This window comes from Perca fluviatilis, chromosome 20, assembly GCF_010015445.1.
Source record: "Perca fluviatilis chromosome 20, GENO_Pfluv_1.0, whole genome shotgun sequence".
In the NCBI taxonomy this organism is placed as follows: Eukaryota; Metazoa; Chordata; class Actinopteri; order Perciformes; family Percidae; genus Perca; species Perca fluviatilis.
In genome coordinates, this window is record NC_053131.1 from 26773839 (window position 1) to 26794594 (window position 20756).

Sequence of the window (20756 nt, forward strand, 5' to 3'; positions counted from 1 at the left end):
ATCAGCAGTAATCAAAGGAGGACACATCTCGGTGAAAATCGTTGGCATTCTCCTCCATGACAATCAGTGTTGGGAAGTAACTAGTTACATGCAACGGCGTTACGTAATTTAATTACAAAATAAAGGTAACTGCAATCCGTTACAGTTACTGGGAAAACAAATGTGTAATTAAATTATAGTTAACTATGAAAATGTTCATGATTACATTGGGGGTTACATCTGAATATATTCCGTAAAAAGCTAGGCTATGTGTTGAATACATTTGTAGACGGTGCTATGACCTGCCTACGGACGACTTTAGACTCTGTTGCTCCCCTCAAAAAGAAGATGATGAAGCAAAGGAAATTAGCACCTTGGTATAACTCCCAAACTCGCAAATTAAAACAAATCTCGTGAAACCTCGAAAGTAAATGGCGTTCCACCAAAGTGGAAGAATCTCGTTTGGATTGGCAAGAAAGTCTCAAAACCTATAGGAAGGCCCTAAGAAAGGCTAGATCAGACTATCACTCATCACTAATAGAAGAAAATAAGAACAACCCAAGGTTTCTTTTCAGCACTGACAGGCTGACAAAGAGTCACAGCTCTACTGAGCCATCTATTCCTCTAGCTCTGAGTAGTGATGACTTCATGAGCTTCTTTAATGATAAAATTATAACAATTAGAGATAAAATCCATCACCTTTTGCCCTCAACTTCTAACGGTTCACCTTTAAACGCAGGACCGCTAGAAAGAACGACTAGTCCCGACATATTTTTAGATTGCTTTTATCCTATAGACCTTCAACAATTAATGTTAAAGGTATCTTCAGCTAAGCCATCTACCTGTCTCTTAGACCCTATCCCAACAAGGCTACTCAAAGAAGCGTTACCCATAGTTAACACTTCATTACTAGATATGATCAATATGTCCTTATTAACAGGTTATGTACCGCAGTCATTTAAAGTAGCAGTGATAAAACCTCTTCTGAAAAAACCCACCCTCGATCCTGAGGTCTTAGCAAACTATAGACCTAGATCTAACCTTCCCTTTTTATCCAAGATCCTTGAGAAGGTAGTTGCTAATCATAAAAAATGTGATTTTCTACATAGCAATAGTTTATTTGATGACTTTCAATCAGGATTTAGAAAGCATCATAGCACAGAGACGGCACTGGTGAAAATTACTAACGACCTTCTAACTGCTGCAGACAAAGGACTTGTCTCCATTCTTGTTCTACTAGATCTTAGTGCTGCATTTGACACTATTGACCATACAATCCTGTTACAGAGATTGGAACACTTAGTTAGCATTAAAGGAATCACTCTAAGCTGGTTTAAGTCCTATTTCTCTGATCGATCTCAATTTGTTAATGTTAATGATAAATCCTCCAAGTACACTAAAGTTAGCCATGGCGTTCCACAAGGCTCAGTGCTTGGACCTATTCTATTCTCCTTATATATGCTTCCTCTTGGTAATATTATTAGGAAACACTCAATTAACTTTCACTGTTATGCAGATGACACCCAATTATACTTGTCAATCAAACCAGACGAAACCAGTCAGCTAGCTAAACTTCAAGCGTGCATTAAAGATATAAAATCATGGATGGCCTATAATATTCTGATGTTAAACTCTAACAAAACTGAAGTTATTGTGCTGGGCCCTAAACACCTCCAAACCTCATTATCTAAAGCCATAGCTACTCTGGATGGTATTGCCCTGGCCTCCAGCACTACTGTCAGAAACTTAGGAGTTATTTTTGATCAGGATATATCCTTTAACGCCCATCTAAAACAAACCTCAAGAACAGCCTTCTTTCATCTTCGTAACATTGCCAAAATTAGGAATATCCTGTCTCAAAACGATGCTGAAAAACTAGTCCATGCATTTGTTACTTCCCTACTGTCAGGTTGCTCAAATAAGTCCCTTGAGACTCTTCAGCTGATCCAGAATGCTGCAGCGTGTGTTCTCACAAGAACTAAGAAAAGAGATCATATTTCTCCTGTATTAGCTTCTCTGCATTGGCTTCCTGTAAAATCCAGGATTGAATTTAAAATCCTTCTCCTGACCTACAAAGCTCTAAATGGTCAAGCACCATCATATCTAGAAGAGGTCCTAATACCTTATTGTCCCACTAGAGCACTGCACTCCCAGAATGCAGAGTTACTTGTGGTACCTAGAGTCTCTAAAAGTAGAATGGGAGCCAGAGCCTTTAGTTATCAGGCTCCTCTCCTATGGAACCAGCTCCCAATCTGGGTTCGGGGGCAGAAACTGTCACCACATTCCCACCTTCTTCTCTTCATAATTGTTAGATTAATAATATATAACAAAAGTAGAGGGAGGCAGGCCAGCACAGCCCGATCTGGCAGGGGAGAGTTCCAAGCCCGAACAGGCTACCTCTCCTTACGACCTGTCTCTCTTAGTTAGGCTGTTATAGTTTTAGACTGCCGGGGGACTTCCTTCCTTTGACACACTGAGCTGCTCTCTCCTCTCCCTTTCTATTACCATTTGTGTGCATCCCGTCCCAGAAATGCTTGTTATTAATCCTAGCTTCTGGGGAGTTTACTCCCCGAAGTCCTTAAGTTTTTTCACCCAGCGTATTTCCTTGAGAACGTTGGCACCAAGATCCTGGTTGCAGCTGTCGCCATGGTCCTGCTGCACTCCCTGCTGAGCTCTGCGGTGCCCTGCAATGTCATGCTGCGTCCTGCTGAACCCTGCTGCTTCCTGCTACGTCCATCCATGCTCTGCTGGGCCACGCTACATCCTGTAACGCCCTGCAGCACCCTGATATGACATGAACTACTACGACTACCATTTGAAGTCACTGTTCCATTATTAATGTGACTATTATCGCCACTGTTCATCATATCCCCAACCGGCACCGTCAGACACCGCCTACCAAGAGCCTGGGTCTGTCCGAGGTTTCTTCCCAAGAGGAAGTTTTTCCTCGCCACTGTCGCACTGCTTGCTCTTGAGGGAATTACTGTAATTGTTGGAATTGTTGGGGCGTTGTAAATTATAGAGTGTGGTCTAGACCTACTCTGTAATCTGTAAAGTGTCTCGAGATAACTTGTGTTATGATTTTATACTATAAATATAATTGAATTGAATTGAATAATATTAATTGTGTTGACATCAATAGTGTAATGTACAGTATGGCCACCAGCAAAACACTGTGGCCACAGTAATAAAACAAAAGTTGAGAGTGAGACCTGTTTCCACAGCAGCTGCCAGTAAACACTTGTGTTGTACAAATTGCATTCTCCACTTCACCACCTCCCTCCCACCACACATGAAGTCTTGTCTAGTGATGTTGCATTGGAGGATTTCTGCACAGAGTCCAAAAAGACTTCAAAGAATGATCTTTCAGTGCCAACATGCAAAATGGCATGGTGCATCTGTGTGTGGGAGTGTGTACCAATCCTCAACTGTGTAGTGTATTATGTCATTTCTAATGGTTACATTAACATCTGGTGTGCAGTGAGATGACATACAGTGTTTATGCCCTCTATTTTAATCAATGTCATTATTTCATCTCAAATAGTAGCTCAAAGTAATAAATCATTGAAGCCAAAATAATTAGAAGCTTACACATTTGCATACAGTGAGAGGAGAGATGTAATCAAATTAGTTGATGTCCGATTATATGATGTCTGTTGTGTTACTTTTATTTAATGGATGCTAGATTTCAATTTACACATATGCCCATATGTTGGGTTGAATAACATGTTAATATCTGTCTGCGAGGGTTTGTGTGTGTGTGTGTGTGTGTGTGTGTGTGTGTGTGTGTGTGTGTGTGTGTGTGTGTGTGTGTGTGTGTGTGTGTGTGTGTGTGTGTGTGTGTGTCTGTGTGCGTGTGTGTATGTGCGTGTGTGTGTGTGTGTGTGTGTGTGTGTGTGTGTGTGTGTGTGTGTGTGTGTGTGTGTGTGTGTGTGTGCATGTGTGCATGCATTGCATCATTGCAACTACACATGAGCTCGCTTTTCTATGGAGACTTTAGCATGCCAGAATCTTCCATGGGGTTCATGTGCTTTAGTTATGTAGAATCTATAACAAGCTCCTGGACCAACCAATGGAGGAGTTGCAACGACATGACAAGTGAAAAAAGCGAAAAGAGGAGACCCTTAGACAATTTTGTTTGGACAGTTTATTGCTCCTCAGTCAGTGTGTGTTGCTCATTAAACACTATGTTGATGCACCACACATTGCTGGACCCCTCTGCAATCACAGCCACTAACAGACTTTTAATCAATGCAACATTTCCACCAAGTACAGTGAAAACACTGGTGTATGTACTGTAGAGATTTCCAACTCGTCAAGGCATTTCTGGAAAACTTGGGAATTCTACGCAATGTACTCCACACAAGGAAAGTATGCACATTAAGCAAGCTGGGCAAATTTGACAGTTGTTTTGGTAAATTACACTATTGTCCAGATTGTGAAATATAGTACAATGTATTAAACAACTTCAGCTTAATTGGAGTGGAAAGAAAGGTTACTGTTGAACTTTGTAAATTGGATATCAGAGTTGTGGCATCTAATCTTGTCTTGTACTAACGGAGTCTTAAGTTCTACTGTTGGCACGTAGTACTGCACGTAAACTGTGCTGAAAGTGATTTCAAGTCAATTACTTTTTGTCTTTATTTTCCTCCTGATTGTGTTTTTAAATGTTGTTCTATGCATTTCTTCGTTTTAAGTAAAGTACTTTGAATTCCATCTGTTTAAAAGATGCCATACAACTAGACTTGCCTCACCTTAGACTTGCCAGCATTTGTAGATTTTGTAAGTATGATGAGAAAGAAAGCCTAAACCAGGGGCGTTTCTAGGACTTGAGGAGGTTCGGGGCTTAGCCCAGACCCATTAAAATAAACTGAATGCAATGCAAAACAGCATTTGGCTTGTCCAGCTTGTTAATAACCAGTGTATGTTCATTTTAGCTGCCCAGTTTGTAGATGTTATTTAGATGGTACCAACATTTGGCTTAATCATAACTGACCTGGCAACCCAAAGGCCAAGGTTTTGTGTCCAGATCTGTGTGGCGATTTATGATGTTGGGGGTCTGGGGGTCTCTCCTACCCGTGTTGAGCGGGCGAGTTCTCACTGTAGGTTCATGGTGATTTTGGTAGTGTTGACTTCTCACAGCGAGATCAGGCACATGGTTGGAGAGACCGACGGACGGACGGACAGAGAGAGAGACACACATACACACACACACACACACACACACACACACACACACACACATACACACACAGCTACATATAGGCTACAATTACCACAGTTTTCCCCACTCATCCTGTCTCTTTCTATTGGAGAGAGAGAGAGAGAGAGAGAGAGAGAGAGAGAAGAGGGGAGGGATCGCTTTGTGACAGGCGCGGAGAAATAAGTGTCCGGTATGAATGGCCAGGTGATCAGGCACGTTTACATAGGCTATTGTCCGGATTCATATTTGTCAGTCAACTTTTCAAAATACATTCGGGGCTACACTCAAAACATTCGGGGCTGAAGCCCCGGCAAAATCGGCTGACTCCGCCTCTGGCCTAAAGAAAAGTTGACAAATCGACTCTGAAGCTCCTTCTGAAACACTAGGCATCTAAGATGATAAATTAGTATCCATGTGTAATAATTTTTTACATTCCTTTGGTTGCAGATAATGTCAATAAAGTATACTTCAGTCAGTGGGTTTATTGCCGTCACTTGGAAGATGGAGAAGTGCAGCAGAGTACAGGGAGGTGGAACAGACACACAGAACGAGGAGAAGCCTGAGGCAAGGTTTGCGTTTGTGTCTCTCGGGTCTGTTTCCTGTCTCCCTGCTGCCTACTTCCTGTCTGTCCATCACGGTGTGGCTGGGATTGGGTATGACACATGGCCTCCACGTAGACACAGAGGGTCACATTCACTGAGACTTTTGCGCTTTGTTTCAGGACACATTTTGGGCCTGGAGGCATGCGTGTTATCTTTCAAACAGGGGATCCGGCCTAGAAACAGAACTTTGTAATCTGTGCGTGCCTTGCGTGACATCAGTGAAATGCGCCTTATCGCTTACTGATGAAATTCAAGCATCAATGATGTGCAAAGACTTTGTAAGCGTTAGTCATGATGTTGAATTTTCTGGAGTTCACGTAATTAGAGTAGGTCATTGTTTGCATTACATTTCTCTGCCTCTGAAGATGCAGATGCATTCGAGCCACCTCCACCCTTCACCTCCTCTGGTATGAGCATCTGCTGCATCATTTGCTCCATCCTGCCTGCTCCTCCTGCTGGGGTGGTCCTCCGCCTGTCCTGGTGACCGCGGGGTTCTTCATTTCCGCAGAGATTGGTTAATGACTCCCATCTATTTTAGGAGAAATTACCGCCCAAGTAATTAGCTAACTAGCCACTTTCTGTAAATTCTCATGCAGATTGTGAGTGTGAAATGCACTGAAGACACAGCTACATTTGCGGTGCTCCTTTAATGCACATGTATCTGGCTCAGAGAGTTTATACTTTTTTCTCTATTGTTGACGAAGCAATCTCCACTCAAGGAGCTGTCAATCACTTGTTCTGGAGCCATCCACCATATCACTTCATCAGCAGTTGTAATGGAACTGTGTATGTTCAAACTTTCCATTATGAGGACATCTCGTCATGAGAGTGGTGTCAATATTCTCATCTACAATAACTCTTGGCAATGAAGTGAAAAACCGTATTTTTCCGAAATGTCAAGCTATCCCTTTAAGTCACAATGAAAGTATCAAAGATAAAATAAAAAAATAAAATTGACATCTTTTATTACTTAAATTACGATAATCTTTCCAAAAAAATGCATTTTTCATGCAATAGGGACTGTGGGTAAAGCATGACCATGTACATTTAGTACATATATAAGTTGTACTGATAATATCCTCGCCACATGTGAGCCTTATCAATAAAATGAGTATTGTGTATATATAAAATGAGTCATTGCTACTGTCTTTTACTGACCACACCTGTGGAACACCAGACAGCCACGAGGAGAAAAATCTTCATCTTGAGCAGTAAAGGCTTGTTTTATTATTAATACAAAAGATCTTCTATTTCAGTAGCGTTGTTCTGTAATGGACTAGAACTATGGAGCTAAAGTGCTTTGACTAAGTGCTCCATCTGTCTCACTGTATCTAACACAGGTGTAACTGTGTTTCCCAAAATAGAACAAAAGAACAAACTGACATTGGCAGAAGCTCTCAAACTCTCATCTTTCCATACAGAAACGGATGCATCTACCGATGAGGACAGTGGAAAGGCAGCTCTTACAAATGTGCTCTAACTACAGATCAATCTACCTACAGTACACACAAACAAATATTGGTGGAATATTAACAAATGATGTTCAGAGGCAGCATTCAGTCTACTAGTGTGATTTATTTTTGAGAGGAGAGGGGGAATTTACTTTCAAAAAGCCTTTTTTAAAAGTGGATTTGAAGAGAAATGTGAAGGTAATTTGTGATTCAGCTCGTCAGCCTTCATTGCTATTGTGTGCTCCAAAAGCTTGAGTTTTGTCAAATTCCAAACTATTGAGTGTAAGCACCAAATACTGGAATTAACTAGCTCCAATCCAAAAAATGTCAGTGCCAGCCTCGGACAAAGACCATGTTCTCTGACAAGAAAGAAGAAAAGAACAAAGAAAACAAAAAGTTGACCTAAAACAATACATGGTATTTTATGTTTTGGGGAAGTTTTGTGACCTGGTATTAAATCCACCACCCTTTCACCTGAGGTGTACCAACAGTCCTATAAAGCTTTAGTGGTCTGTTAAAGCACTTTCAGCTACTTCCACAAAAAGTCTTTTGTAAGTAATCTGGCAGTAGTGATTCATCGCACAGCACATAGTCTCACTTTGCCAAACCCTCCTCCAAGGCTCAAAGTCTATCAGTTTCTCAAAGTCTGGCTACTCCACATAGCATTCGAAGATGGGAGGAAAACGTGCTCTGGTTTATTGGCATTTCTTTAAACCAATCACAATCGTCTTGGGCGGTGCTAAGCACCGGAGAAAAGCTGCGGTGCCACTGTGAAATAGGCTCGGAAGGAACTTGTTTTGGTGGAACGTGTACTTTTAAAAGTTGTTTTAGTCATGCAACAGAAAACTCAGATTAGACAGATAGTCTAGCTAGCTGTCTGGATTTACCTTGCAGAAATCGAAAAAAAGCTTAAAATGCCAACACAAAGGAAGACCAAGGCAACGGATATCCGGCCCAAATGAGTGAAATCCGGCGGATTTTCCGGCGGCAACGGAGCAATCCCGGAAGTGGAACGTCAAGGATATAGTAGGGTGACCAAACGTCCTCTTTTGCCCGGACATGTCCACTTTTTACGTACTGTCCGGAAAATGTCCGGTTTTCGCTGTTTTTCATGGGACTATTAAGCGTGTACTTAAATTGACTGGCGTTTTGCACACAGTACTACGGTACTTTGTTGTGTGACGTAATTCCCGAGCGGCTGCTTTGTGGGCGGCTCTGCGACGCGCACATACACAGGGACCGGAGCAGACAGCAGAGCAGCATTGCACACAAAATGCCACAGCGTTTCCTGCTAAAGATTTCCCACCGGGGTCAGAAAACACAGGGGAGACACTTTGTTTCTCTCACTATGACTCTAGAGTTGTACTCGCTCGCCGTCACTCTCACTTAATTCTCCCTCGCTCTATCACCCACTCCCCACACACACAGACATGCCGGCTCGACACACACACCAGCGCACAAGTATTAACATCAGGCTACGGCGAAAGCTCTGCGTGGAGCCTGCGTACAACCATAAAACAAGACTTAGTGCAGCTTAACAGTTGAACTGCAAAAAAAAAAATGTCCCACGTACCGTCCCGGTCGGGACCGGACTAGTGGGAGGCGGAGTGCACCGTGTGCAAAGCTGGCACATATGTTTCAGTGTCTTTATTGTTTATCTTATTACATTGAAAAGGTATTAAGAGATAGTTTGTTGAAGCTGGATTTTCTAACACAGAAGAGGTCATATTTAGAACATTATTTCATATTATTTATTTATTTTAAAAGAGAGATATTATTTTGTTACAGGTTGTTACAGATTTTATTTTATTACAGAAGTTATTTTTGCACCATCGAGGCATAATAAAGCATGTTCATTAACCATTAATTAAGCCTGTTTGAATTTTTGTCTCGAGGCCGGGCCAAGTGTCCTCTTGTTTTTGGAAATCAAAATATGGTCACCCTAGGATATAGACTACACAGCGCTTAACATTCTTCCATTTCATCACCAAATGCACAATTAGGCATACAACCTGCCTCCGTAGCCAGGTTTGACAGACTACAACTATGCTAAAATGTCTGTTACGATGAGTCCTTAAATCTGGTAGATTGTGATCGACGTATACATGCGTGCGTGCATGCGTACACACAGGAAGAGATTAGAGAGTCGGTACTGACATCACAGATGGGTTTGACTCATAATAGGCAGACCTTTTGAGTAATCCTAGCAGAAAAAGCACAGCTGGAATTAATCATTAATGACAGCTCTGTTCCATTATGTGTCGTAGTGAGAGAAAAAAAAACACCAGGACCTCCATTAAATGGAATGCAGCCATCATTGATGTTAATAAAAAAAAAAGGTATATTAGCCACTGATGGTATACACTTAGGAGACACCAATTTTTACAGTTTCTACACAATGCAAGTAGCATGATGTGTAACAATTTGGAGCTTGGGTATTAGTCTAACCCCACCCCCCAAGCCAAGAAACAAAAACATCAGTGATGGACAAACAGTAACATCATCAAGTCAAAACTGCAACAAGCAGCGCCTGGCTCTCAGGTTTCACACACATAAGGCTCAAAATAGGCAATACTTAGTGAAACCTAGTATTTGTGGAGTAAGAATAACCTCAAGCATTTGATTGATAAGCCCAGTTCCAGTGTCCTCCATATGCACTCAGACTTAAGATATGTGTGGGCTCAGGGCGTGGGCTTTTTGATCTCTTTATGCAAATCTGCAGACTTTAAGGCGGGAAAAACACAATGCATTGTGTTGTGACGTAAAGTCAGCAAAGGCAGTGGAAAAGCGCATCTTGAGAAGTTAAAATGAAACATGGAGGTAGTCCATACAGTTGTCAATATGACATTTTCCTTTTAACAATAAACACACGCATCGCGGTTGTTTGTCTTATGCCTGGCCCACACTACTAAGATTTTTCAAATCTTGACAGATGTTGAATATGTGAGAAACACATAATGACATGTAATGATATATTTAACAGTTGTGTTTCTATAGTGTCGGGAGAGCACCGATTTGGCTAGAACAGCACACCACACACTAACAGATTCCATTAACAAACAACTAGAGTACCGAATCTCAAAACCGGAAATCTCGCGCAATCAATCATGACTTTACAGTACACAAACATGAAGACCACGGAAAAACAAAGCTGCCCAGGCTGGGCTTCTGCAGGAGAACGGTGCTCATTTGGATGTAACTCGCTGATATCACTGTCCCGGTCAGGACGGTTAATGATGAGCAGCGCTCTCCCCCGGAAGCCACGTCACCCCATGTTTAATATCTGCGTTTTGAAATCGGTTCGGCAAGGATGGACTTTCGAGCAGATTGGGGAATGTAAAAAAACACTCTTAAGAAACCTCACACCACAGAAAAATCTGGCAAGATAATATTTAAGATCATCAAAAAATTGCTGATGATTGTCGGGAGTGTGGAATTGGGCCCAAAATTGGCTTGATTCTCGTGTGGGTTGTTAGCCTGGCTCCGCCCTCCTACGTACTTCCCCTCAATTTTCATTTTGCAGCATATTCGCGGGTTTTCTCCGGTCAAATTTTTTACCGGTCCAATCAGCGAACAGAGAGAGTGGCTGACAACGATGACGTTGAGGTCGTGCGGTAGTTTGAGTTGTAGTTCCGTAATGGCAGCTATTGGATCTGCCCATATCCAGAGTGGCTCATGGCATATCCAATAGTTTTAAACTTCCACAGAGTACCCGCCTTCAAGGAAGTTAACACTTCTCAATGGAGAGTGGCCAGACTCTCTGTACAAATGAAATGTACCAGAGTCTGGTAGGACCAGGCTAGTGGAGTGTACCCAGCAGTAACAAACACTCCAGGTCCGGTCATTCAGCGTCTCGTCGCCCAGGGCCCAGTTTTTCAAAAGTAATCCAGTGGGATTTCGGATCACGGATTGGATCAAATCTTAGAAATGGGTTTTTGAAAAGCAAAAGAGGGATTCCGAACTAAGATCAGATCATGTAATCCAATTTTACATTTGATCTTGATCAAACCTGCCCTTTGGGTTTTTCAAAACTGAACTCGGTTTGGAATCTATTTGATCCAAAAAAAATGGATTATCCTGATCCCATCAGGGTGGATTCAGTTCAATTTTTTTCAAACCAAATAAAATTAGAGAGTTTATTTTTTTAAGTGAATGATCATAAAATAAAGGTTTACTGAAGATATATACATTTCTTCATATTTAAATCATATATGAAGCATGTCACATCTAATGAGATATGGACTATTGGATAGTATTGCTTTTGTTTTGTTATTTAATATTATAACAAAATAAGGAATGTAAAATGTTTCTGTTTATTACAGTGTTTCCATTTCTTAAAATTAAAACAAACAATGACTATTCGTGGCCACTGGTATTTTGCCTACCTGTTGTTCTTTACTAAGCCAGTAGGCTACACTGTTGGTTCCATTTAAGGCTCCGGTAAAAGGATTTGGTAATCCTGAAATTTGGTATTTGGATCACAGTGATCCAATCCAATGTTCCTTTAAAAAACTGGCATAAAAGTAAGATGGATCAGGTGATTCTGGATTGCAAAACATGGGATTTCCAAATCCGGATCAATTTGATCCAGATTAAATTTTTTGAAAAACTGGGCCCTGCTGATCATTCAGTCAGCTATCATGGTTGATAAGGCTTTAGACCGTTTTTTTTTCTCAAGTGTTTTTGTGCCTGACCTGACCTTATTTTCCTGTGCTCCAGGATCAGTCTCCACTACCCCCCTGGATCCACCTGCCTTCCCTCAGCCACTCAAGCTCACTCATCTGCCTCGCTCCAGCATCTCCAGCCATTACCCCTAACTGCCAACCCCTTGCCACAGCCAGCAGCCTGAAATATCAGCCTTACACTGTGCATAGAAATGTCTTTGTCCAGGATCACAAAGTGCTGTCACATTTATCAGACAGCCCTCATACCCTCCTGTCCTCACACACTACAGTGATATCACAGGTGATCTGCCATTGATTAAAGTCTGTGAGGGTTCAGTGCTGAGGGCTTAGCAGGGACATTGAAACTGGTCCATAGAACTCATTGGCAGCAAAACACACCCTAGGAAGAAGCACTACCATCTTATGTGACTGGTAAACAATAGCTGTGCTCCAGTCATTGATTGTCTGCGTTTAATATAGGCAGCATGATGTTAACTTATCTTTACAAACCCATAAGGGAGGTATAGTTACTGAAGAAATTCACATTTCTGTCTGATATTTAAGGGACATGATCACAGAAACAACAGAGAATCTTAAGCAAGTTAATCAATTGTTACAGTGCATTTTGAAAATGTTAGTTTTTGAAGTGAAGAACTTTACTGATGCCATGAAAGCCAACACAAATCTGATGGTGACTACAAACCGACACGCACACATACACACCTCTATCTTTAGTGGCCAGACAGCGTTATCCACTGGTTGATAGATATCATTGAAGGCACTTAAATGTGTGTGTGTGTGTGTGTGTGTGTGTGTGTGTGTGTGTGTGTGTGTGTGTGTGTGTGTGTGTGTGTGTGTGTGTGTGTGTGTGTCTGTGTGTGTGTGTGTGTGTGTCTGTGTGTGCGTGATAAAAAGAAAAAGAGGGGCAGAGTGTGTTTTTGAGAGTGTGAGTGTGAGAGGGAGAGAGGGTGAAATCATTAATACCTGGCATTGAAAAAGGGGAGCTCAACCAGTGTGAGGAGAGAAAGGGCGACCCACAAATGGCGTTGTGCAGATCAACAGCACCCCCTGTGTCCAAATTCTAGAATTGCATCTTCACTGTGAAAATCTATCTATCTATCTATCTATCTATCTATCTATCTATCTATCTATCTATCTATCTATCTATCTATCTATCTATCTGTCTATCTATCTATCTTTTCATCTATCTATTCGTTTTATATACTGTATCTTCTATTTATTTCAATTATATTAGGTGCCTTTCTAGTTGATATTCTGTCTGCCTGCTAATGATGCCATAATTATCTGTCTTTAATAGCACTCTGAAACCCCAAAGGACATGCACAGAGAGTAAAGGGAAAGAATAAAAGGAGAGACACACACGGAGACGAATTTCATCACCACACAGATGAAGACATCAGTCTTTCCTCTGAGGGGAGTTTGATATTACATTTGAACCCCAACAGGGGCAGCAGCCATAGAGACAGGCAGAGGGATAATACACAGTCTACGAGGGGAGCAGGGAGTGTTTTTCACTTTACGTCGTTATAGATGGTACAGTATATGCAGCGAACTGAAGTAGATAAATCATAGCCACATTCCTTTTGAACCATTTGTCTGATTGTATTTGGGTTAATATTAGTCTGATATTTTGACATGCCAGCTACTGATACCAAGAGCTACTTTCCTCACCCAAGACTCTGCCTGTAACTCAGACTAAGAGGACTACATATTGCATGGCTGTTCCATAACGGGTCTTCAAACCACACTTTTCCTGGCCCCTCACCTGGCACCAGTTTGTCATGCCCTGCAATCACCTGTCAAAACTTTTTTTTTTTCCATCTGTTCTTTAGTCATGAACACAGAAGAGAAAACAAGTTAGATCAGACTAAGAAAATGGATCACCGGACAATTTTCTTTCTCACTTGCCTTTCAGGTCTTCGGTAGCAGACACATTTTATTATCAGATGCAAACAATATTCCGCTACATCACAGTTAGACACAATGTGGAAAATAGTGCAAGTTAATTGGTATGAACAGAGCAAAGAATCACAATGTGTGGCTGTGTCTGCAGTACGCTTGCACACACACACACACACACACACACACACACACACACACACACATAATATACACACACACAGGCTCATATGCTGTCTTTCAGAGAAATTGCACCATTAAATATTCACATGATTGGCTTCACTCCTCTGATGAATTCAAATTGAATAGCGCATTGACCTTTCTTGTGTGTGTGAGCTTGGATGTTTGTGTGTGAGACATTAAAAAATGAAAAACTGATAGCACATTCTGTCCTCTCTCACTCTCTCTCTCTCCCTCTCGCTCTCTCTCACAAACACACACAAAAACACACACACACACAGTGTATTCATGATGTTCTTGTATTTGGACTAAATTAATTACCAAAGTCCTAATCCAAACCTCCCTCCATGCTCTAAATTTATCCTGATCCCCAAACATATGGCTTTGGTTGGGTTGGGTTGGGCTTTGTTAAATGCAGAGGTCAGTCCATAGTTTAATCCATCAGTGGAGTGAGACTAATCGTGTGAATATTTAATGCTTCAATTTCTATGTATAACTTCCTCTGAGTCACTCTTCACTCTTTCTGTGTGTGTGTGTGTGTGTGTGTGTGTGTGTGTGTGTGTGTGTGTGTGTGTGTGTGTGTGTGTGTGTGTGTGTGTGTGTGTGTGTGTGTGTGTGTGTGCGTGCGTGATGGTTAAACCACCCGTCTCACAGAGTCAGTGATTTCCTAATGAGAGTGTTGAGTTGAGGCAGAAACTGTTGTGACCTTTACGAGTGAGAAAGTCGGAGGAGGAGATAGAGGAGAGACCAATTAATGCGCAAGTTTTCATGTAGTTTAATGAATCCCTCGGGACAACAGCGCAGTAAACCACACTCTGTAGGCTGAAAGAAGTTTCAGAACTTCTCACCCTAATGCGTCTGAATGAGATCTTTTTCATAGTCTTGGCCAATAAAAGAAGAAAATGTGTTTTCTTAGCTAAACATTCTTTAGATGTAAACAGATAAAAACACTATTAAAGAGCAATTTATAACAACCCAAGCACTGTTGGGTTGGGTTGCAGGTGCAACAAACGAGGTGTAAACAGACCAGAGAGGGTAGTGAAACAAAAAAAACACGTTTGGTACTTATTTATGTTAAAGATTGACAGGATCTCTTTAAAGAGAGGGGCTGAATGGTCAGTCCTGCTGCTAAATTTGGCAATTCTGCAACATTTCTTATGCAAAGTATATAGCTTATAAAGATAGGTGGGATAAGTAGCTCCCTAAATAATATTGTAATACAGTATGGATCAATTAGGCTATTTCATGAATCAATATTCTTAATAAAACACGTGCACAGAGTCAAAACTAAAGAAAATAAACATTTTCACCAACACATATGCAGTATGCCTCCTGTCAAAGGTGTAAAAAATTATATGATTGTTTATATTATGATTACACAATCCAGATAGTATTGCAGATAATTGCTATTATTGTGTCAACGTAGGAGGCTTTTCAGCCGGGTTTCTCAGTCCTCCATCTGTGTGCCTCTGTTTTAATCAATACAGCTAAATGTACGTAAATGCGACCCAAAGTGTATTTTAACACTTCAAGTCTATTTTCTTCTGTTGTGTGTGCATATAGTGATTGTGTATTGACCAACACTCAGTACTGTGCCTGGGTCTATCCTGTGTAGCCACAAAGGGAACACTCTCTTCTCTGCTTCTCGTCATAGTCGTCATCTACCAACACTCATAGAGCTGGCTCAGGTTTGCCTTGGACCAGCTCTTAGTTATGTAGCTCAGCGTAAATTCTGTCAGGGAGACTTCATTTACGTTAACTCTCTTCTCTTAAACTGATCAGCTGGTTGGTGGGTGTTACATTCGTGTAAACCAATCAGAATCGGGCGCTTATGTTCAAGGCAATCACAGCATGACGACCATGTTTTAAATCTGTTCTCTCTCCTGCTTCTGTCAGTTGTCTTTTCAGACAAGAGTGCGACCCGCCTCCTCCCCTCCAACCTCCAGGCATCTTCAACCATGGTGTTCTCGGTCTTCTCCCGGCTGACGGCTCCCTTTTGGTTTTTCATCCGGTCTAATGGTTTTTAGTCACCACCACCAGTGTCTAGACTCCATTGGGGGATATGTTTGGTTTTCTCTAAACCAAACTAAAATATATATATACCCCTTCTACGATGGAGTCTAATCTCCAAAGTTTATGTATTTTCTTACTTTGCACTTGTAACTTACAAATAAATGTTTGCATATCTGCAAAGAAGTCTCTCCTGATTGAAATGCTGTTATAGGTATAGACTGCCAGTAGACTTCCTTTGACGCACCAAGCTCCTCTCTCTTTCCATCTGTGTGCATTCATGTCCCAGTAATGCTTGTTACTAACTTAGCTCCGGGGAGCTTATTCCCTGGACCTTATGTTTTCTCGACTCACAGTTTTCCTTGGATCAGGGTGGCACCAAAATCATGGTTGCAGCTGTGGTCCTGCTCGGTGCCCTGCTACGCCCTACTATGCCCTTCTATGCCCTGCTACGCCCTGCAGTGCCCTACTACGCCCTGCTAGGCCCTGCTACGCCCTGCAGTGCCCTGCTATGCCCTGAACTGCTACAACTATTATTTCTAGTCACAGTTCCATTATCTTTAGTGTTACTATAATTGACCGTTCGCAAAAGCCACGCCCCCTAGTTATTGTTACTACGCCCGTCAAACAATTGAGAACCAGACACATAGCCATGGCTGGGTTGAGCTCCATACCTATTGGTATAAGTGATTGGTTTTGGAGTAATGCAGCAGACATATCCTCCAGGGCACGACAGAAAGGGCTGCAATATGCAGTGGAGGGATATGTTCAATGACCGTCAACCTCTAGCTAAATTATCTGTGTCGATAGCAACATGTGCTTGACAGGCTAACAGCTATCAGGCTGCCTGAATTTCCTACGGAATAATAAAGTATCTAATGTTCTAACTTTACTACTTTCGATAATAATGCTATATAGAACCACAACTGTTAACTTAAGTCCAGTTTTACAGATTGTAACTGTTATGTACTTAGCTACTTAAACTACTTATTGATAATTGATATAAGTTAGCTCGCTAGCTTTACTTACCTTGGAGCAGACATATGTATGCTTATTAATCTTCGAGGCATTTAGCTGTGAGTGAGGTCTCCCACACTGCTTAATCCATTGTCGGCATCTTTACGCTTGGATCTTGGGCTTTGGAAAGGCGAAAAAAACGACCCCTCCCTCTAAACTTTTGGGGTACCTGGTGTCAGACTTGCAGGTGACATAGGCGCATCGTTTCACCATCTTGCTGAAATCGCAATGTTTGACGGTGGTCCTTCTCCTTAGTTACAGTTGCTGAGCTAGGATTGGACAAGGACCGTTCGAGGGCGGGGTTTTGCGAACGGTCAATTGCCACTGTTCATCATACCACTAACCGGCACCGGCATATGTCCTCCCGCCAAGAACCTGGGTCTGATCGAGGTTTCTGCCTAAAAGTAAGTTTTTCCTATCCACGGTAGCACTAAATGCTTGCTCTTGGGGTAATTATTGGAATTGTTGGGTCTTTGTACATTATGGAGTGTGGTCTAGACCCTCTTGAGATAGCTTTTGTTATGATTTGATACTATAAATAAAATTTAATTTAATTGAACTGAATTGAATTGAATTGAATTGAATTGAATTGAATTGAATTGAATTGAATTGAAGCAGCTACTGCTGCTCTGCTAAGTGCTGCTCACACACTTATCAACTTAGCGTTAGTTACAGGCTGTTAGTGAACTGCAGATAAAATTGCCTGTATGCTAGCTAAACTGTTAACTGTCGGTTATTTGTCACTTTATTGCTGCAGGAGTTCAGTATTGCTTCATTATTTTAGTTGAGGCAAGTGCGCTTGTTTCTTACGAGTCTGCCTGTGTTTCTTTATTCCGTCAATGTAAGCTTTTACATTTTCATCCTTTTTGATGTCACTGTAATATATTTAGTGATGACTATCTATCATTCCTTGGTTTCAGTTTATAAATCCAGCTCTCAGTTCTGAAGTAGAAGAATGGACTTCTGGGGACTTGTCTGTCATGCTATTTGTACTGTAGAACAAACCACAAGTTACTTTTTTATGACTTGTCTCAAATTAAAGCACTTTAGGTCAGAATTAATGACAAAATGATTGGATGATTAAGTGTCAAAAAGCTACATTGTGCTATTTGCAGCCGAATAAAGAGAAGAAAAAGTTTTTGTTAATTAATTTTTTTCTAATGAAAATGTTGAGAATCACTTCAATGCAAGTAGTGTAAGTGCTTAGTTGGAACAAATCAATAAGCCACACACAAGTGTTCTTATAGAACACACAGTGATAGGCTTTTATACTAATGCAGGATCATTAACACATTTCAAGGTTTTCCTGAGGCAGCATTACAAGCTCAAAATGGGTTGGTTTTCTTTGCATGTTGAACACAAGTGTATCACTTTGTTCCATTTATATGCACCCTATTGATTTTCACCCACTAAGCAATTAATCCATTTTCAGCCCTTGCACTGAAGCAGCTTCCAACCTTCGAGTTTCCACACTGTTTTTAGGTCAATAGTCTCATTTATTACCTAACAGTAACATATGATATATAACTGGTTTATGAAGCTTCTTTACCAATAAATATCACATCGCCACAACGTTAAAGTAGCATGTACGATCCTCTTGTAGGCAATTGTATTTCTTGCTAAAATTAGGCATACATTTAAATTTATTTTGCTGTTGCACTTATTTTGAGTCAGTATGAATACCAGAGTCACATAATTCTTACTACATGCAATGGAAATGCATCTTAACAACTTGAGCTTTACACTTCCACTAAATTTCAGTTCATTACCACTAAACTAAAATTAAAATATTATTTATAAAAATTCTAAAATTTATATATGTAGGAATAAGAGTCTACAGCCATGCTAGTGGGTCTGTACTTAGAAACAGCAGTGCTTTGAGCCAAATGCTAAAGTTAGCATGCCAGCATGCTTAAAACTTATATTTAGCTGGTGTGGTGTTTGTCATGTTAACCATCTTGCTAAGCGTATTAGCGTGCTAATATTTTCTAATTAGCACCAATCCCAATGTACAGCTGAGGCTGATTAAGATTTCAAAGGGCACTAAATAAAAGGGTAAGGGATCACCAAAGTTATTACAATTCATCCTAAGGCACACATAAATGTGTGTACTAAATTGCATGCCAATCCATCCAACAGCTGTGAGTTGAGACCTTTTAAATCTAAAGTGTAGTCTAGTCTAGTGTTGCTAGAGGACACGTCATGGGATTACCGAAGTCAGTAGGTTTCATCCTCCAGGGACTGCAAGTCTGTAAACACTTCAATTGCGATCCGTCCAATAGTTAAGATATTTCAGTCTCGTTCAAAGGGGTGGCTTGACCGATCAACATTGCTATTGCGTTTAATGTGTAAACCATGTTCAACATCTTTGTTTAGTATGTTAGCATGGTAACGGCTGCTAATTACTGTAGCACTAAACACGTAAGTGTTAAAGGGAATGAAGTGGTGGATCAACCGACCGATCGGCATTTCCATTCCAAGAACCACAGCACTGGCATGGCTAAAAAATAAAAAAGGTGATAAATTGACTCAACACACTAGCACACACTTTATCACCCCTTGTCGTAACATACATATTGTAAACACACATACTGTTTTTTAAGCCTTTCTCTTAAAGGTCCCATGGCATACAAATTTCACTTTATGAGGTTTTGAGTTCCCCCCGCCTGTCTATGGTCCCCCAGTGGCTAGAAATGGCGATAGGTGTAAACCAAGTCCTGGGTATCCTGCTCTGCCTCTGAGAAAATGAAAGCTCAGATGGGCCGATCTGGAATCTTGCTCCTTATGAGGTCATTGCTTCTTATGAGGTCATAAGGAGCAAGGTTACCTCCCCTTTCTCTGCTTTGCCCGCCCAGAGAATTTGGCCCACCCATGAGAGAGAGACATCATGGCTTTCAAACGAGCAAAGTGGCAGTTGGTCAAGGCCACCCCCACCCCCCCCCTCTCCTCCTCAATAGCTACAGACACAGAAATGGCACATACTAAGGAAAGCTCATTGTGGGACTGGCTCTAGTGGCTGTAATTCTGCACCAAGGCTGAATTTCGGGAAAGAGACTTCAGATACAGTATTAGGGGACCACTAAGGTCTATATAAAAGCATCCAAAGAGCACCATGTCATGGGACCTTTAAAAGTAACTAACTGCTTCTTCAGCTAGACTTTATTGTTTTTTTTTTCATTGTAAGTTACTTCTTGGGTTTGTTCCAAGGCCACATTGGTAAACGGCAGAGTGAGGCAGCAACAACATCAACGCATTGTTTCCTTATTGTTTCCAGGAATTTATTTTAGGGCAACAATTGACCATGAATTTTTAAATTCCCCTCAAATTGCCACTATAAGTCCAAAGCCGTGCTACATGAATAGTGACATTAATGGTGCCTTAATAAACAACATGATACCTGACAGTGCTGTTCCCAGAGTTCAATAAAGGACATGTGGTTTTATTTTTCCATTGAAAGGAAAGCAGAATAAATTAGTATGAGAAGCAAAGAACGCATTGTTTTGTCAGCTTTGTTTAAGAGTGAGGTAAAAGGGCAGAGGAAATAATCACATTAGATGACTGTTTCTTGTGTCTCATTCCTAAGAATATTAAGTGTGCCATCCTCAAGTACAATTTTCTCTTAGAAGCTATCATATTGAGCAATAATGTATAAAAGCTGTGTATGAATCACTCTGGCTTTAGTTGTTAAAAGCCTTTATTTGACTTGACAATTACATTGATCTACTTTCTG